Below are 20,059 nucleotides of genomic sequence, written 5' to 3'. Positions count from 1 at the left end.
CTGTGCACATTCGGCTGTGCGAACACAGGCGGCCGAGACGATGTGGTGTTTCAAACGTTCCCGAAGGACAAGAAACTTGCAGCGCAGCGGGTCCGTGCGGTGAGGAGAGATAATTTCGTGCCGACGAAATCAACTGTGCTGTGCTCGGAGCACTTCCGCGACAGTCGTTATCATCGGAGCTTCACAACGATGCGGGCAATCGGTATTCCAATTAAATCGGCGCGACTGAAGCCCGGCGTTGTTCCGTCTATATTCTCCCACAAGACAAACACCTCGCCACCTCCAAGAGCGGCCTTCGCCAAGAGGAGAAGGAGTGAGGTAAGGGTTTTAATGTGCACACGGGCAATGTTTTAAACAGATCATCACCTGAGTGTCGAACAAACGGCCTTCAGCGGCCTTTGACGAAGCGAGGTGGAGGCACAGCCGGGAATATGCACATCCATACAAACAGCTTGCCGTTGTCATCCTGTTTTTCCCCTCCGCTGTGTCACGGAACACTGTACTACGGCTGTTTGTTCGGTGCTGTTTTGATACGGTGAAATAACTGACCGGGGGTACGCTTGTGCATTACGTGATATTTGCTATTCGTGCTACCACGCGGTGCCCGCAGATTTAGCTGTTCAGCATTCTTGTTCAAATCACACGACATGAAGCGTTACGGTATTATTTTCATGCTCGCGATACAGTAGTTGAACTCGGCGTGTAAAAACTTCGTTCCGTATATTTCGCACTCACAGCTTGCTACCAGCAGCGAAATGCCGCAAAAACAAGCGTCGGCACAGCCACGCCAGTGGCAAAGCGAACGGGCTCAGATAATGAAGTAACGTTGTGAGGTATTGAACTGGTCAGCGTTCGACGTCGTCTAGCCCAGTACAGGCATCGCTGCTGCGCAAAAAAATATTTTCTTGCCTTTGTACCTAGAGCACTAGCTATGTATCAGGCATGACAAAATTATTATTTGAAAGTAAATATATTACATTACTCATTACTTTCTTATTACAACGATCAATTTGAATTACATTACCGATTACCACTTTCAAAAATCACATTACTTTACGATTGCTTTCAAAAAGTTTTCATGCATACAAGAAGCAAAAAGCAAAGTTTAAAGGGACGCCAAACTTTCTTCAAGGTAACATACACTTGCCTACATTTCATGCCCTCCCCCTCATGTTCCTCCACAACACCTCACAACACTACCAACGTTCTGGCACCGTACACAACTTACTGGTGCATATTTAACGCAATTAATAAATTTCTTCAGCCATGAAATTACAGACACCAAATAATTCACATTGCTAAATCACTAGACAACTAATCCATGACGTAAACTACTGAAAAAGTATTTCAATTACTGGAAGTAATCCAACTGCTGTCATGTTTCCTGATATGCATGATATGCTGAAATTCATGACATCCATGCCTTGCACTCTTTCAAGTTCTAGCAGAGCACCTAGAGAACCGAGCCCCTGATGAACCTGTTCCACTACCATCACCAATCGAAGAGTTTGAAGCAGCCAGTGTGACACAGGCAGATAATGTTGACGAGCTTGAAGTAGCCAAACGCGGCACTTATGTTCACGATCGTTTATCAACACGCAAAAAACCTCGGAACTTTAGACAAGCAGGGGCAAGGTGTTTGACATCGCGTAATTGCACCCGTGTTTACAATCTAATGAGAAGTTAGTGCTTCGGCATTTTTGCATCCTGCTAGTAACAGTGCAAAAGGTAGACAAGGGACGAGACAAGAAGACACCACAAGCGCTGTCTTTCAACAACTTCAACAACGCTTGTGGTGTCTTCTTGTCTCGTCCCTTGCCTACATTTTGCGCTGTTACTAGCAGGATGGAAAACCAACAAGCCCAAGCTGCTATTCTGGCATTTTTGCAGCAGCAAGTTCCTAGTGACACTTTAGCGCATTTTTTCTCCAGTCATTGAAACGTGCAGCTACATTAAAAAAAAAACATACGTACCAGCTAAGATTTCCAACACGCGAGAAGGTGCACACATCGCTCTCGCTGTTGGCACACTCAACATCGTCGTTGCCGCCATCGTTTTCCGTATCGGCTGTCGGTTCGAACATGTACGGCGAAAACAGAGGCTGTCCGAGACAGCGAAAACGTTCCATATTTTTTACAACTCAGCCATAGAATAAAGAACATCTTTGACTCAGCTATGAAGCCAGAACAGAACAGCGTGCTACGCTCTGAAACGGCGGCGCCGACCGGCGACTGCTGCGAATGACGTCACAGCGGCCCCGACCAATCACGGGCAACAGCGGCGTTCGCGCGATGCCCTGAGGCTCTGGTGTGCGTTTTCTTGGAAAAACAGCCGCTTGCGTTTGTTTCCGCATTTTTTCAACCAGATATTCGCCTTCAGGAGACTCAAAACTGTAGAATGCCGCAGAGAACTCATTTTTTTTTTTCGAAAAGTGTTTCAGCTTCCCTTTAAGGCGTTGCGTTGCTAAATGCTCGTTCCGGGGTTTTTCTCCATTCATCCAACGTGGTGACACCATGGGTAAGCAGCAGTAGTTGTCGTACAAAGCTCAACGAAACGGCATCTGCTGAAAAATTACAAGCATGTGTCGTTTTGGCCTGTAGACCTTTTAGGAATACTGTGCGTAGGGGCGAAGCGTGTGAAAGTCATGAATGGGAGGCATTACAAACCGAATAAATTCGCTTCTGCCTACACATGGCGTACAGAATACCCGGCTCATCCCAACCAATGCTATCAAATATGAAAACGTCTGATTTGCAAACATTCCCCATTCTCGGACATAATTTCATGCGCTTTAAGAGCACAAATACACGTGCGACGGCGCTTTTAGAAAACAACTTAGCCTCAGCCGATGCGATGGTAGACAGAAGTGGCCACAACACAGGCTCTCTGGTTGACCATGGTAGACCCTGGCAGAATTACTTCTATTTGCATACCAGACAAATGCGCGGGTGCAATGCCTGTTTTCAGTCTTTCAGAAGACAGAATTTTTAAGTTCTTAGCTTTTGAGCTCCTTGGCGTTATATTTTCCGCGTTTTGGCAGCGCAAGCAACATACTCCAGTGTTATCATTCCTGGCAATTAATGGTTGCGTTTTCGCAAGCGTGAGTACCTAAAGAGGGTATATGTTCGGGCCACAGAGAGTGCCATAAGCTTGTCCCACTGAGACTGAGTAAACGCCAAACTTACTTTCTCACCGCGACCAAGCCGCTTTTCGCTGACTGTGTCACAACGACACGCGCGGTGTGCCTGCCTCGAAAGTCTCTTAAAATAATAACGACAATATTTACAATAATGTACGAGGTCAGTGAAATCGCTAGAGCTTGTCGCGGTAAGACCCAGTGCATGCGAAACTTACGTCACTAAGCCGGGCGCGGTGAGCCTGCCCCAAAAATACCGGAAAAAGGTAAAAAAATGTTAAGGCTCATAGAAAGCGTCGCAACCATCTATCTCACAGTCATTAACTCAAATGAACTACGCCAAGACAGCCGAGTTGTCTTTCGCTTACTGCGCAACAACTCTCGGTTCCGCGTTATAAGAGCCTAAATTGGTTGAACTGCGTCGCAGATTGTCAAACGAAATTTCCCACCTTCCTGCAGATCAATAGTGCATTAGCGCCGCGTCGAAGTGCACAACGAACGCAAGAATACGACGGCAGCATATCAAATAGTCTACATCCAAATGATGGCGGTCGCCGAAGAGGCGAACTTCACATATGCAGCCGCCTCACTCGCTTCGGTGGCGAGTCTGGCGCATAACGCATGCATGCGACGCCTATGTCTTGCGCTACTTGTTGCGAGGTAACGCAATAAAAATAAATCGCAAAGTACAAGTTCAGTTTAAAGAAAGGTGTTAGATTTAGGGGGTAAGGAATAAAGAAATAAAGCGCTGTCTAAATTATATTTCACATTGTTTTTTTTTAGGTGCTCGCGTCAGCGAACGAATAGAATTGACACTGGGCCCGACGAGTTTCCGGTTGCCAGTACGTTCGCTTAGAGGCAAAGCTTCTTGGTTTTAGCGAGAAAGAATAAAATAAAAATGTAGAAAAATAAGTTTAAATAAAAATAAAAAAACTTCTTAGTTATAGCGAGAAAGACTAAAATTCGAATTGATTTCATATTCTTTTTGTTTTTCGCTGCTTGCGTCAGCTAACTTGTGGGATGAACATTAGGTGTGACGTGTTTCCTGTTGATAATTCTTGTGGAGTGGCCCCTTTTGTTTAATTTCTTTCTCTATGGTTAAAGGAGTTAGCCGACGACTGAATTAATTTTATATTGAACCAACGGAGACAAAGATGGAACTGTGAATGGAGCCAAAGTATAAAGAAAAGCGCATTCTTGGTACGTAACACAAAATTCCTTTCAGATGCTTTTTTTTTTCTCGATGCTTGCGTGAGCTAACGCATAGGTTTACGACTAGCGATTACGGGTTTCGTCTTGCCAGTTCTTGTTGAATTTCTTTTTGTATGATTACACAGAAGAAGTTTTAGTACGTAAAGCCGAGGTGGAGTGTCAGCACTGTCGATGGAGCCAGCATCCTAAAGAAAAGCGCACTCTTGGTACGTTACACAAACTCCGTGGGTGCACTGGGATCTCCACACAAGTTTCTTCTTCAGTTCCCGAAATGAACTGGGCTTATGTGAACGATGATCAAAAAGCATTTACGTAAAACATCCACAGCTCGCGTCTTTATATGGAGACCTCTTTTCTTTTATTGAAAAATGCTAAACTTATCCTTTCGCATTACGGAGTATATTTGCCCGTCCACTAGCTTGATGACGCAATAAGGCATGACATCGTAATATTTCCACTGCTAGACACATTAGAGTAAATCTGCGCGAAGTGGCAACCGGGAAAGTTGCCGCCTAGTTGCTACTCCCCATTTCTGTCAGGTTCACAATATGCAATACATGATGCGAAAACTATCATTTACACGAGCACGTCCATACGGACAATGTGTAGAGCTCCTGCATATTTAGGAGAAATATAGGATGACCATTTATGAATCGTTTCGCTTATTTTTATCGTGCCTTAAGTTTTGCGTTTGCAGGCCTCTGAGCTAAATCCCGCCATCATAATGAAGAGGGGATCTGTATCGCGTTGATTGCGCGTCTTGCCTGAATCGCATCTCGTCGTTGGCGCATGCGCGGCGGCGCAATGTATCCACATGGCGGCGTCCTTGCAGTTGTAGATTTGAATGCATGGGCAAGGTCGATCCAAATGGGTTGCGAAGCTTCGAGCGAAAGCAGTTCAATAAAAATGCTCACCGATATCAGCAAGGGTGGTTGTGGGAGCAGCGACTGGAAAAGATAAAACATTGGAAAAGATTGGAAAAGAGAAAAGCGTTTTTTTAATTCAAGCGAGACGCAGTTACATTCATTAACGAATAATAAAATTCTTGGTCATTTTTACACATTCGTGAGGAGCTAAGGAAATAGAAGTGCATTTAGATTTATTATTACTAAAAACATACATTTCTTTTCAGCACCCCTAGTTACGGGGGCGTTGACGCCGCGATCACTCTTAGTGCAATGTACCTCTTGAAGCGCGCAGAATGACGCGCTCGTAAAGTTCACCTCTTGAAATATGCCCCCTTCACACGTTGTGCTGTCTTGCTTCTCGAAGTTTGTCTGAATTTGGTCCTGTGGGGTTACTTCATCACCTAAAGCACTCCACACAAGCACTCATCAGCACTCTACACCTAAAGCTTTCGTCGGCCTCCAAACAAATTATGTTCTCTGCAGGGGTGCGATTTCGACAACCGTACGGTTGCCTTTTTCCTGCATCGCTTTCCGCGCTGAATGCTCGATACGCACATCAAGTCGAATGGCGGAGCATTCGAATACATAGCTGTAAGGGTAGGCGAACAAAACAAGTTTCGCGCCTTCGAAAACAAAGTGATGTCTCTTCTGTTTCTAACGGATATGGCGTCACATTATTTTTTCTTCTGCCGGAATTGTCCCCTTCAGATACAGATGGGGCGATCAACCACCATGTTGTGAACGTATGGACGTGAGCTTGGCTACCAGGTATACTTATCTTGGCATGGGCGCAGGAGTTGTTTTTGTTAACCCGATAGGTGAGCGTTGGAGCCTGTTTTGTGTGTGATGCAAGCCGTGGTCGCTTAGTGCGTCAAGCTTTTCACTGCTGAGCTCAAGGTCGTACATTCAATAGCGGCCACGGCGATCGAATTTCGACGGGGGCGAAAAGGAAAAAGAAGATGAAAAAAGAAAAAGAAACAAAAAGACGATCGTGTACCTGGATTTGGGTGCCCCTTAAAGAACCCGAAATTGGTAAAGTCGCTCCGACTCCCTCATTATGGCGTGCCTCATTACCAAAGTGGGCTTTCGGTGCGTAAAACCGAACAGTACAACTTCTAGCGTTATGAGGGATCAAAGTTTCAAAAGCGTCAGTTCCAGCCACTACATACATTGCGTGGGAAAGTGCTCTTATCCCACACTCTGCTCCTTATCCTACTTTTTGCTGCCTGCCCGTTCTCCTTACTAGGGCGAAGGAAGACGTGGTTAAAAGGCTTCGAACCGGGGCGGCCCTTACATCAGCTGTGATCTCAAAGTGGAACTGGTTGCATTTACCATGGAGTGCTACATGCCCAGACTGCTCACTCCCAGTGACGGATAGGCAGATGCATGCCGTCTAATATCTAGAATTCCAAGCTTACAACCGGAATGCTCGCGTATGCCACTGCAAGCTTGCCTCCGCTACAGTGACACAACCAGCCATGACCACTGGGTGCGTGATAAGAGATTGCACAAAGCACACTGCTTCAATTAGTACACTACACAGGCCTGACAACACACATATATTACAGACATACACATTAAGAATTAAGGCTTCAGGGCAATTCGCTGTCGAAATAAAGAAACATATAGAAACGAAGTGTTCGAACACGTTGTACGGTGTTTATCAACTATGTCTGCGAGTGCCTTGGGAAAGTTCAACGTCAGGCCGAGTTTGGATGTGGCGAAAATGTGGCTCATTTGATGTTACCTGCATGGGGAAATTTTCATTATTTAGCTGTGGTTGCAATTGTAAAGAAAACTGCTCACGTTGACTGCACCTCATTTCAAATTTTACGCATGGTTTATACCATTAGCGAAATTCATCGTTGATCTAAAGAAGGCACTTGATTATATTGCTTGAAAAGAAGTGGCGTGCCGTTGGTAATGCGTAGATGAAATCTCAAGCGTCCGATTTAACCGCAGTTTTTGTATCAAATTACGTATTCGATCAGCACGGGAGCCTTTTAGATGTGTTTCATGAAGGGGGCTACAGAATTTAGCCGGCTTTCCAGGGACAACTATTACTACCCGCGATATTATATTGCCTTCAAGGACTGGCCCCTGACCAGGTCTGACCATATTGAGCTAAGAAGCGCACTGCATACCAGGCGCGCTAACATTCGTGTCTGCTAAGTATTACTTTCCTATGCGTCGCGCTAAGAGCTTGTGTGTTAAACGAAACGCCGCATGCCGTTCTGCTCCCAGCGCCCTCCCAGCGAGAGAGTCGACGTATATCGCGCAAGGGTGCCTACGTACATGGCAGTGCTGTGACGTCGCTTGTAGTGACACGCGACTTCAATATTATTCAAGTCGAAATCATCTCTTTGTTTACTATGTTTTTTCAATGGATGACTTAGAGTTAAGAGAAATAATGAAGTACAAGTCGAATGTCCGCATGTTCTTATTTCACTTCGTGCCGTGTGGTAAGAGATGTGCTTCGTTTCGTCTGCTTGTTCCAACGTAACGCCATCGCGCGCGGGGACAACGATTCTGTGTCGTTTTCTAGCGTATTCCAGCGCCGCGATCATGCTCCTTCGTCATCTCACGGCTGCCGTGAGATGTAATAAATCGCAATTACTACGGATGCGTGGATGTCTGATTTTAACTTTTTTAATTACCTCTCTCCACATTGCGGGTTTCTGCAGAACTATTGCATCATGAAATAATTTCTAAAAATATCTGCGCTACTCTCAACGCTGCTCTCAGCCGCTGCATTTCTTGGCAGTGAAATGCGAAAACACCCTTTGTACTTCGATTTAGGAGCATGTTAAAGAACACCTGGTGGTCCACATTTCCGGTGTCCCCCAGTAAGGCGAGTCTCATAATCGGAACATGCATTCGGAACTTAGAACACCATATTTATTCATCTGAACCCCACTGTTTCAAAGATTTGGCTGATGTGCATTTCGAAAGGAACGCCTCCAACGAATTTCACAGACATCCACAGTACTCCAAATATCGCAGGATTTAACCTCTATGCTCAATGTGTTAAGCACAGAAGTATCAATGACGTTCAGTATTGCCCGCCGTGGTTGCTATTGTGTATGGGCACGAGGTCGCGGGATCGAATACCGGGCATGGCGGCCGCATCTCGACAGGGGCGAAATGCGAAAACACCCGTGTACTTAGGTTTAGGTACAGGTTAAGGAAACCGAGGTGTTGCAAATTTCTGAAGTACCCAAATACAGCGTGCCTCATAATCAGATCGGGGTCTTGGATCGTAAGATCCCATACTATAATTTTTGTGATGTGCAGTATTTAATGAAAGTTCGACCTAGTACAATGTTACTGGAGCCAGTACTTAAGAAAAACGCACTATATATTATGGCGAAACGGTTTAGGCCAGAAGAAGGAATGAATAAAAGTGAAAGACCCGATATACAGTCTAACAAAAAGCGCGCTGATTTTATAGCTAAATGGTTAAGCCCAGAAGAACGCATGAATTTCTATATTTAAGCAACGTTTGCGAACACGCCATTGTCTATGGAGCCACAGCGTAACGAAAAGTGCGCTCCTTGTACGGCACAAAAACTCCATGGGTGCCTCGGGATCTTTGCAAAAGTTTTTTATTCTTTCCCGAAGGATGCAGAGTATAAACAGTTTCTAATCAAGCACTAATTACGCGAAATATATGGAGCTTGCGTCTTTATATCGAGATCTTCCTTAATACTGTTTAATATGCTAGCCTTCTCGTTTTGCTCTATGGAGTATAAAACTTGTACATCCAATGCGTAGCTTGATAGCACACCAATTCATAACATCCTAATTCTTTGACCGCTAAACACAATGGACTACAAGTGCGCGAAAAACAGTGGCAACGGCAAAGGCGCCGCCAAGTTGCTACCTGAAATTTTCGTCAGGCTAACAATATTCAACATATAATATCAAACTAGACTTTACATGAGCACGCCTTTCTGGAAAACTTGCAAAGCTCAGTCCATGCATTTTGGAGAAATATCGGATCGACATTTATAAAACGTTTAGCTCATTTTTACCTTGCGTTAAGGGCTGCATTTGCAGGTGCCTCAACAAGATGGCGCCACCATGGGAGGCTCCGTTTCGCGTTCATTTCGCGCCTCGTCTGAATAGAATCTCGTCGTCGGCGCCTGCGCGGTGTCGCAACGTTGCAACATGGCGGCGCCCTTGCAGCTCCTGATTTCACTGCATGGGTGCTATGGCGAGCGTTTCTTCTAGACTTGGTTATATTAACTCTAAAGCTGAACGTTGCAGTCTTTTTTACAGTAATACCAGCCGCGGTAGCCCAGTGCTTAAGGCGTTTCACCGTTGAGTTCAAGGTCGTCCATTCAATCGCGGTCACGGCAGCCGACTTTCTGTGGGAGCAAAATGAAAAAAAAAGAGACGACAAAAAACAAACAGAAAAAGCAAAGAAAAAGCGCTCGTGTACTTGGATTTAGGTACAGGTTAAACAACCCTAAATTGGAATAGGCAAACCGAGTCGCTCATTATAGAGTGCTGCATAACTAAAAGCTGGATTTCAGCACAGAAAATCCAACATACCAATTTCCAGACTGATGAGCGAGCGAAGTGTCCAATGCGCAAGTCTCAGCAACGATAAAAATTACCTGGGCCTGTGCTTTGATCCCACAGTGTGTGTGCTCCTTCCCCTTAACCTTACTAGGGCGGAGGAGGTTTTGCTTAGGAGGCGTCGGGCCGGGGTCGCCCTTACGCCGGCTGTGATCTCAAAATTACACTGGTCATATTTACCACTGGGTGGTGCTACCTCCTCAGACTGCTCAGTCCCAGTGATGGATAGACAGATGCGTACCCCCTAATCTGTACAAGTCCAGGCTTACAATCGGAACGCTCGCCTCTCCTACTGCAAGCCGGGTTCCCCTTTCAGTGACGCAATCAGCTATGACCGATACATACTTGATGACAGATTCCACAAAACACTACTTCAATTTATACACAAGACAGGCCTCACACAACCCACATAATATAGATAACACACCAATAATGATGCCTTCAAAGCCAGTTGTAATCGTATTTAAAATATATATAAAATAAAGAAGCGCTCGAACTCGTTGCAATGCGTTTATCAGCCACGTTTCCCAGAGTCGTGGAAAACTTCTACGTCACACCGAGTTTGAGTGTGGCGAAAATGGGGCGCATTTGAGGTTTAATTGATGGCGAAAATTTTAAGTTTGTAGCAGGGATTACGTTCGTAAAGAAAACGGTTCCCAAAAAATCTCCGTCTTTTCAATGTTTATGCACGGTTTTGTACCATTAGCCAGATTTATTGTTGAACTAAACAAGGCACTTGAATAAATTGCTTTAAAAGAGGGGTTATGTTGTGGGTGGTGCACAGGCGAAATCAAAAGCGTCAAACTTACCCACAGCGTTCGTAGTTAAGTATGAAGGCCAGCAGCGTGGGAGCGCATTAAGTGTGTTTCACGTACGGGGGGGCTGCACAATTAAGCATGCTTTCCAGTAAGAAGTATTACTGCCAGCGTGATCATATTGGCTTCAAGGCCGGGCACTCACCAGGTCTGGTCAGGTTGAGCTGATAAGCGCAGTAGATACCACTCGAGCTAACGATCGCGTCAGCTAAGTATTGCATCATTACATGCCACGCAAAGTGTTTAAATGTCAAAGCAAACGCCGTTTGGCGTTGTCTTCACGGGCACCGCCCTCCCACACAAAAAGACGACGTATATCGGGCAAGTGCACCTATGTACGTGGAAGTTCTGTGACGTCACCCATGGTGACACGTGCCTTAAAAAATGATTCAAGGCGACATCATTTACACGTTCACTATGTTGTTTCCATAGACCACTTAGCGTTTAGAGAAATGTTGAAACACACAAACGGAATGTGCGCATGTTCTTTTTTACATCGTGGCGTATGGCAAGAGATATGGACTTCCTTTTCATCTGCTTGTTCCCACGTCATGCAGTCGCGTGCGCGGAGAACTAAACTACGTCGTTTTCTACCGTGTTAAATCGCCACGATTATGCTCTTTCATCATCTTACAGCTGCCCCGTTGCTCGTGAATATAGCACAGATGAAGTGTTCTCGTGAAGGAGGTGTTCTCGCCAGCTGCGCGAAAAGAAACAAACGCAACCAATTGTGCGGGAGACCACCCTCCGAAGTGGACTCGTCGTGCTTTCGACAGGTTTATTGACACGCTGACCGTACTTTTAACGAATGCTAAAAACTCTAGTTAGGAAACAAGTTATACATTATTGGAGGCCGCAAGAACAGTTTAAAAGGTTTTCCACGCACGATCCCATCAACGCGGTGTATCATTTACGTGCAGTCACAGGAGCCGCGGCGTGCAGTCACCTTAAGTTACAGTATTAATTACTGAGAGAAGAGAAACTGCCATTGTCAAACAGAGTAAGAATAACTTATAAGTGGCGTGTTTATGACCACCATGGACGCGACAATCCGCCGACAAAATACAACGTACTCATGAGCCATAGGGGAAAGTGGAGAAAATGTCGCCACCGGTGAATTGTCATACAGCGCGTAGCATTCTCCGCAACCATTCCCGATGAATCTTACACCAGGGTGAAAAATATTGGAACACCTTGCTTATACTCCACTCTTGAAACCAAGACTGCCGCGATTTAGGTGTCGAGCCACTCCGTAATATACCACGCACACTGATGATATCCGCAGTAGACTCGTTTGTACCGCCAGTCTTGTTTTGGTGAATGAAAACAAAATTATTGTTGTGTTGTTTTTTGCTGTCCTACAATTTGCCCGCCGACGTCCTCACCTGCATTCCAACGCGTCCTCCTCAGATGCTTCTTGCTGTTGTTGCAGACAGAATGCTCTCGGTGCGTGCGTTTTCAGCGCGAACCTTCATCGCGGAAGCTTTCGCTTTCGTTGAAAATGTGCCTCTGTAAACGCTGCGTTTTGCATGCATTTACTCGACGAATTCAGGCCTCTCCGTTCCTCGTCCCTTAACAGCTTTTTAATGCATAAGCATTTTTTGGCGAGCCCCCAAGCCCTGTCACGCGAGAAGTATGCCCACGAAAACGCGTAATTTACAAATTTAAGACATTTAGTCGTTGTGATAGTGTGAATACATATTATTGGCAGCGTTTAGCAGTGTAGAACAATTTAGAGCAAAAGAAAGATGCCCGTAGATATACAGAGTCTTAAGAAGATGCATGGCAAAGTTTATAGTATGAATAAAGCAATGAGCATTTGAGAGTAGGTGAACTTGAAATTTGGCCTTGGGGACAAATTAAAATCTGGAAGTGGGCCAACCTGACATTTCTGGGTGAGCCAACATGAAATGTGGGGTGGGCCAAATTGAAATTTCAACCTGGGGCATCTGCAATTGCATCTGCGAATGCAAATATGAGCAACGCTATCGTGAGCCACGTCGGCAACATGAGCCAAACGCTTGGAAGCTGTGGCTTGCTTGAATGCCTGTACGACACGTGAGATTACGCGATCGCCAACACTAGGCACGCTGCGAGACAGCGACGCAAAGCGACAAGCCATCTCGGCTCGCCCAACTATGCACCCTGCGCAAATTACCTCCAAGAGACCGCACGAGCAAGGGAAGGCGCTAAACCACACGAAGAACAATGTTAGTTAGTGTTAGTGTTAGTTAGAGAACCCGTCATGTTCACATCATTAACCTCGCTCCCTTTTTTCCCCTTCTATTCACTTTTTTGCTCCTTGACGCAGGTAAAAATGTGGTATTTCCGTTTTGCATCAGCTGATTTACATAGATCATGTGCCAAAATCACTGACGCTGTAGGCAATGCGTCTTACGCAAAAGCATTTTTCGGCAGTGAGCTTCAGTCTCTGGCAGAGAGCGGGGCTGCTTAAGAAAAATGACGCCCGGGCTCTGCTTCAAATTGCAGCCGTTCTGGCTCCATGCATCCACTTCATATTTTCCATGCAAAATTAGCACAGCGTGATCCAGGCACCCCGCATGTATGTTTGCCCCAGCCTGGTGAGGCACCCTTTATGACAATGCTCCACACGTTTAGGAATACCGATCCTCTCCAATAGTTCGAAAGTGGCGTAAAAGTGCTTCACAAACAGCTGTAGTGTCTTGCGAGGCCACGGATAATTGCGTCTTCTCGATTCACAGTATATGCTACGGCTTTTGTGGTATATAGAGGATCAAAATACGAACCAATTACTTCAACCAAGAATCATCTTTGCGAGCGTAAGCTCGTTCCATGCTTATATAGAGCGCCGAAAAATTAGGGCAAGTGAAGTCATTGACTAAATTAACTACAAGACAGCCGAGCTGTCTTTCGCTTACTGCGCCACAAATCTCGGTTTCACGCGATGAAAGCCCAAATTGGCTGAAATGCGTCACAGACGTAAAGCCAAATTTCTCCCCATGATGTAGTTCAAAAATGCGTTGGCGCCGTGTACAGGTGTACAACGAAAGCAAGAGTACGCCGGAGGCATAAGAAAGAGGCTACATCCTAAAGCTGCGGTTAGGCGAGAAGGCGAACTTCAAATACCTAGCCGGACCTGCTGGCTTCGGTGACATGTCCAGTGCATAACGCATGCATATGACGCCTATATCGTGCCGCTAACTTGTTGCCAGGTAAAGCCAGGTAAGGTGCAGCGGTGGCGCAGAGGTAGAGCATCCGCCTCGCGTGCAAGAGGAACGTGGTTCGATTCCCGGACCCACACAATTTTTCACCGGACTTAAAAAAAAACGCGTGTTGATAAATTGCATAAACAGGCCTGGAGTGCGGTCTGATTCCGGTGACCAGAACCAGTAACGCACTCCCTCACTAGAGCAGGATTGGCCACCCTGGTGCAGTACTTGGCCATAACCTCCTATACGAATACAGCAATATAACCCCGGCGCTCAGTCCCCAACAGCTGCGAAGCAACTGACCACGGCTGTGGTCAGACCTGTGACGCAGCAAAGGGGGCTAAGAATCCCTGGATCCGAATAGGCTGCCATTGGAATCTGAACCTGGCAACGTTTAACGCTAGAACGTTAACTAGTGAGGTGGGCCTAGCAGAGCTATTGGAGGAATTAGAGGGCGGCAAATGGGATATAATAGGCCTCAGTGAAGTTAGGAGGACAAATGAAGCATATACAGTGCTAAAACGCGGGCACGTCCTGTGCTACCGGGGCTTAGCGGAGAGGCGAGGACTAGGAGTCGGATTCCTGATTAATAAGGATATAGCTCGTAAAATACAGGAATCCTACAGCACTAACGAGAGGGTGGCAGGTCTTGCTGTGAAACTTAATAAGAGGTACAAATTCAAGGTCGTACAGGTATAGTACGTATGTAGTCTACGCCCCTACATGCAGTCATGATGACCAGGAAGTCGAAAGCTTCTGGGGAGACGTGGAATGGGCGATGAGTAAAGTCAAAACAAAATACACTATACTGATGGGCGGCTTCAATGCCAAGGTAGGCAAGAAGCAGGCTGGAGACAAGTCATTGGGACAATATGGCATAGGCACTAGGAATAGAAGGGGAGCGATATTAGTAGACTTCGCAGAGCAGAATAATATGTGGATAATGAATACCATCTTCCTCAAGCGGGATAGCCGAAAGGAGACGTGGAGGAGCCTGAATGACGAGACTAGAAATGAAATCGACTTTAAACTCTGCGCTAACCCTGGCGTAATACAAGATGTGGACGTGCTCGGCAAGGTGCGCTGCAGTGGCCATAGAATGGTAAGAACTCGAATTAGCCTGAATTTGAGGGGGAACGGAAGTAACTGGTGCATACGAAGCCGATCAATGAGTTAGCGTTAAGAGGGAAAATAGAGGAATTCCGGATCAAGCTACAGAGCAGGTATTCGGCTTTAACTTAGGAAGAGGACCTTAGTGTTGAAACAATGAACGACGATCTTACGGGCATCATTAAGGAGTGTGCAATAGAGGCCGGTGGTAACTCAGACAGGATACCAGTAAACTGTCGCAGGAGACGAAAGATCTCACCAAGAAACGCCAATGTATGAAAGACTCTAACCCTACAGATAGAATAAAACAGGCAGAACTTTCTAAGTTAATCAGCAAGCGTAAGACAGCTGCCTTAAAGAAGTATAATATGGACAGAATTGAACATGCTCTCAGGAACGAAGGAAGCCTAAAAGCAATGAAGAACAAACTATGAATTGGAAAGAATCATATGTATGCGTTAACAGACAAAGCCGACAATATCATTGCTGACATGGATGAGATAGTTCAAGTGGCAGAGAAGTTTTATAGAGATTCACACAGTACCAGTGTTATGCACTACAAGTCTAGAGGAAATTGAAATCCCACAAGTAACGCCGGAAGATGTAAAGAAAGCCTTGGGAGCTATGCAAAGAGGGAAGGCAGCTGGGGAGGATCACATAACAGCAGATTTCTTGCAGGATGGTGAGAAGATTGTTCTAAAAAAACTGGCCACCCTATTTACACAATGCCTCATGACCTCGAGCGTACCGGAATCTTGGAAGAACGCTAACATAATCCGAATCCGTAAGAAAGCGGTCGCCAAAGACTTGAAAAATTATAGACCGATCAGCTTACTGTCTGTTGCCTATAAAGTATTTACTAAGGTAATCGCAAATAGAATCAGCAACACCTTACACTTCTGTTTACCAAAGGACCAGGCAGGATTCCGTAAAGGCTACTCAATAATGGACCATATTCACACTATCAATCAGGTGATAGAGAAATGTGCGGAATATCACCAACCGTTATATATAGCTTGCATTGATTACGAGAAAGCGTTTGATTCAGTCGAAACCTCAGCAGTCATGGAGGCATTACAGAATCAGGGTGTAGACAAGCCGTATATAAAATACTGAAAGATATCTATAGCTGCTCAATAGCCATCGTAGCCCTCCATAAAGAAAGCAACAAAATCCCAATAAAGAAAGGAGTCAGGCAGGGAGATATGATCTCTCCAATGCTATTCACAGTGAGTTTATAGGAGGTATTCAGAGACCTGGATTGGGAAGAATTGGGGATAAGAGGTAAAGGAGAACACCTTAGTAACTTGCGATTCGCTGATGATTTTGCCTTGCTTAGTAACTCAGGGAACCAATTGCAATGCATGCTCACTGATCTCGAGATGCAAAGCAAATGGGTGGGTCAGAAAATTAATCTGCAGAAAACTAAAGTAATGCTTAACAGTCTCGGTAAAGAACAGCAGTTTACAATAGGTAGCGAGGCACTGGAAGTGGGGAGGAAATACTTCTACTTAAGGCAAGTAGTGACCGCGGATCCGGATCATGAGAGTGAAATCATCAGAAAAATAAGAATGGGCTGGGGTGCGTTTGGCAGACATTCTCAGCTCATGAACCGCAGGTTGCCATTATCCTTCAAGAGAAAAGTATATAACAGCTGTGTCTTACCAGTACTCACGTATGTGGCAGAAACCTGGAGGCTTACGAAAAGGGTTCTACTTAAATTGAGGACGACGCAACGAGCTATGGAAAGAAGAATGATGGGTCTAACGTTAAGGGATAAGAACAAAGCAGATTGGGTGAATGAACAAACGTGAGCAAATGACATCCTCGTTGAAATCAAGATAAAGAAATGGGCATGGGCAGGACATGTAATGAGGAGGGAAGATAACCGATGGTGAATAAGGGTTACGTACCAGATTCCAATGTATAGGAAGCGTAGCAGGGGGCGGCAGAAAGTTAGGTGGGCGTATGAGATTAATGAGTTTGCATGGACGACATGACCACAATTAGTACATGACCGGGGTATTTGGAGAAGCATGGGAGAGGCCTTTGCCCTGCAGTGGGCGTAACTAGGCAGATGATGATGATGAAGGCTTAAAAATAAATCGCCAAGTATATGTTTAATTATGGGGAAAACTTTTTTTAGTTTTAGCCCGAAAGAATAAAAAAATAAACCGATGTCTAAACTCATTTTACATTTTTTCGCCAATGCTCTCGTCAGCGAACCGATGGGGCTAACACTAGACGTGACGTGTATCCTGTTGCCAGTAAGTTCATTTATGGGTAAACTGTTTAGTTTTAGCGAGGAATAGTAAGATAAAGATAAAACGCCGTTTACATTCATTTCACGTTCTTTTTTCGATGCTAGCTTCAGCCAACAGAGGGGAAGAACACTACGCGTGACGTGTTTCCGGTTGTCAATTTTTGCTGAGTGTCCCTTCTTGTTGACTTTATTTCTCTATGGTTAAACGGGTAAGGTGAGAGGAATGCAGAAATCTTAGTATTTAACCAAGCAGAAACCAAGATGGAACTGTCAATGGAGCCAAGCCTAAACAGAAGCGCCGTCTTGGTGCGTCACACAAAATTAATTTCACAATCCTTTTGTTTTTCGATGCTCACGTCAGCTAACGGATGGAACAAACATTAGGCGGAACGTGTTGCCAATTTCTGGCGAGTGAGCCTTTTGCTTAATTTGTTTCCCTATGGAAATAAGCTTCTGAATTCAAAATCACAGGTAACGACTGCCAATGGAGCCAGATTCCAAACGAAAAGCGCACTCTTGGTATATTAAACTAACTCCATAGTTGCCCTGCAATCTCTACCTAAGTTTCTCGACCCGTCTAAAACGCAACTATGCTTATGGAAATGGTGATAAAACTGTATTTACGCAAAATATCCGCCGCAAATATATTCATGTGGAGACATCCTTTTCTCCTAGGGAAGAATGCAAGTATTCTCATTTTGGTATATCGAATATAGTTATTATTTCACTACGTAGCTTGACAGCGCACTAAGGCATAACATCATGATTTTACCAGTGTACACAGTGTAATAAATCTTCGCGAAGTGGCAATCGCAATCGCGACGCCAAGTTCTTCCCTCCAATTTTTGTCAAGCTCACAATAAATTATGCGAAAACTAGCCTTTACACGAGCCCGCCCATACGGAAAATGTGTAAAGCTCATACCGTGTATTTTTGAGAAATACAGGATGGCCACTTATAAAACATTTAGCTAATTTTTACCATGCCTTACATGATGCCTTTGCAGGCCTCTGAAATAGATCACGCCACCATAATAGAGAGCTTTAGCAGAGCGTTTACGGTCCGCTCCGCTGAGAGCGAGACCGGCGTACCATAACAATTGGCACATAGCCACTGAGCAGAACGCTACCGGAAACACAGACGTGCCTGCGCATAATGCTCACTGCAGCAGCGGAACATAGAACGCTGCCAAGGTTCCGCGAGGAACTCGATTTTGCGAAGCGTCAGGATGCGTCTAATTGCCGTCTTCGTCGTTTTACAGCGCAGCAGAGAGCACGTAACTGGCATTTCTATGAGACGCGCTTGTTAGATGAGCGAAGTCAATGCTTTCTATGCAGCCAAATCTGTGCGGAGCGGAGTGTAAGCAATGCTCTGCTATAACTCTCTAATGAAGGGAGGCTCCGTATCGCGTTGATTGCGCGTCTGGTCTGAATCGCATCTCGTCGTCGGCGCATGCGCGGTGGCGCAAAGTGGCCGCATGTCGGCGTCCTTGGAGTTGCCAATTTTGCTGAACGGGCGCTGGAGTTCGTTATAATAACTCTATACATAGTATGCACGTGTCGTCACATCGGCTGCTGTCGTCGGCTTCCGCACTACCTTCCGCCATCTTGGGGCTGCTAATCAACAGGCGCGCGCATAGGCTGGCTTAGGCCTATAGGTTCCCCAACATGGCGCTGCCGTAAACCGGAAGCCGCGGAGTATCGTTGAATGACGTACGTGCAACTTTGTATAGGTGAACGGTGGAGCCTGTTTTCTGTGTGATGCTAGCCGCGGCAGCTTAGTGTGCAAGTCGTTTCACTGCTGAGCTCAAGGTCGTCCATTCAATCGCGCCCACGGCGGCCGAATTTCGACGGGAGCGAATTGGAAAAACAAGACGTAAAAAGAAAGAAAAAGACGCGCGTGTATTTGCTGGATTTAGGTGCACGGTAAAGGAACCAAAATTGGTAAAATCACTCTGGGTCCCTCATTAGAGCGTGCCTCACAAGCAAAGTAGGCTTTCAGCGCATAAAACCCAACAATTTATCTTCTAGTGTTATGAGCAAGCAAAGCTTCAAAAGTGTTGGTTTCAGCCGATATATATTGCGTGGGCTAGTCCTCTTATCCTACCCTTGCCTGCTCCCTCTCCCTTCACCTTACTGGTGTCTAGGAGGTTGTGGTTTGAAGGCTTCGGGCCGGGGTGGCCCTTACACCGGCTGTGGTCTCAAAGTGAAAGTGGTCGCATTTACCCCTGGATGCTACGTGCTCAGACTGTTCAGTATAAGGGAAGCATAGGCAGATACAGCGCAATACCTAATTTGCGGAAGTCGAGGCTTACAATCGGAACGCTCGCTTCTCCTACGGCAAGCTTGCCTCCATCGGATACATGACAACACACTCCACAAAACACTGCTTGAATTAGTACACAACAAAGGCCTCACATAAAAAGGGTGTGCTCGAACACGTTTAGGGTGTTGATCAACCATGTTTCCGAGTGCCTTGCGAAATTTAGACGTCACGCCGAGTTTGCATGTGGCGAAAATGGGGCTCATGAAATGTTTAATACATGTACAAAATTTTAAGTTTGTTGTTGTGTTTAAATTTGTAAGGAAAGCTGACCCCACACTTTGTCCCTCATTTTAATTTTGCGCATTGTTTGTACTACCACTACCTCAATTCCGAAAAATACCGAAATTACCGAAAACAGCTGATTACTTTCGAAAAGAAGAGACTTGCCGTGGGTAATGCATAGATGAAATCAAAAGCGTCAGATTTAACCAGAGCTTTCGTAGTAAATTATTTATTCGAGTAGCGCGGGACCACATCAAACGTGTTTCATGAACGGGGGCCTGCTGAATTTAGTA

General features: G+C 45.5%; 1 long non-coding RNA gene across 1 annotated transcript in view; it reads right to left on the bottom strand.

The window, feature by feature from the left end:
• Positions 1–5,118: 5,118 nt before the first annotated feature.
• LOC139049413 (uncharacterized) overlaps positions 5,119–20,059 on the bottom strand; it is a 71,810-nt gene continuing 56,869 nt past the window's right edge. The window contains exon 3 of the long non-coding RNA XR_011508220.1: positions 5,119–5,295. This is a non-coding gene — a long non-coding RNA (uncharacterized lncRNA). The remainder of the gene's footprint in view (positions 5,296–20,059) is intronic.

The sequence above is a fragment of the Dermacentor albipictus genome, chromosome 9, assembly GCF_038994185.2.
Source record: "Dermacentor albipictus isolate Rhodes 1998 colony chromosome 9, USDA_Dalb.pri_finalv2, whole genome shotgun sequence".
Taxonomy (NCBI): Eukaryota; Metazoa; Arthropoda; class Arachnida; order Ixodida; family Ixodidae; genus Dermacentor; species Dermacentor albipictus.
The sequence above is the reverse complement of the archived record's forward strand: the minus strand, read 5'-3'. Positions and strand labels throughout refer to the sequence as shown.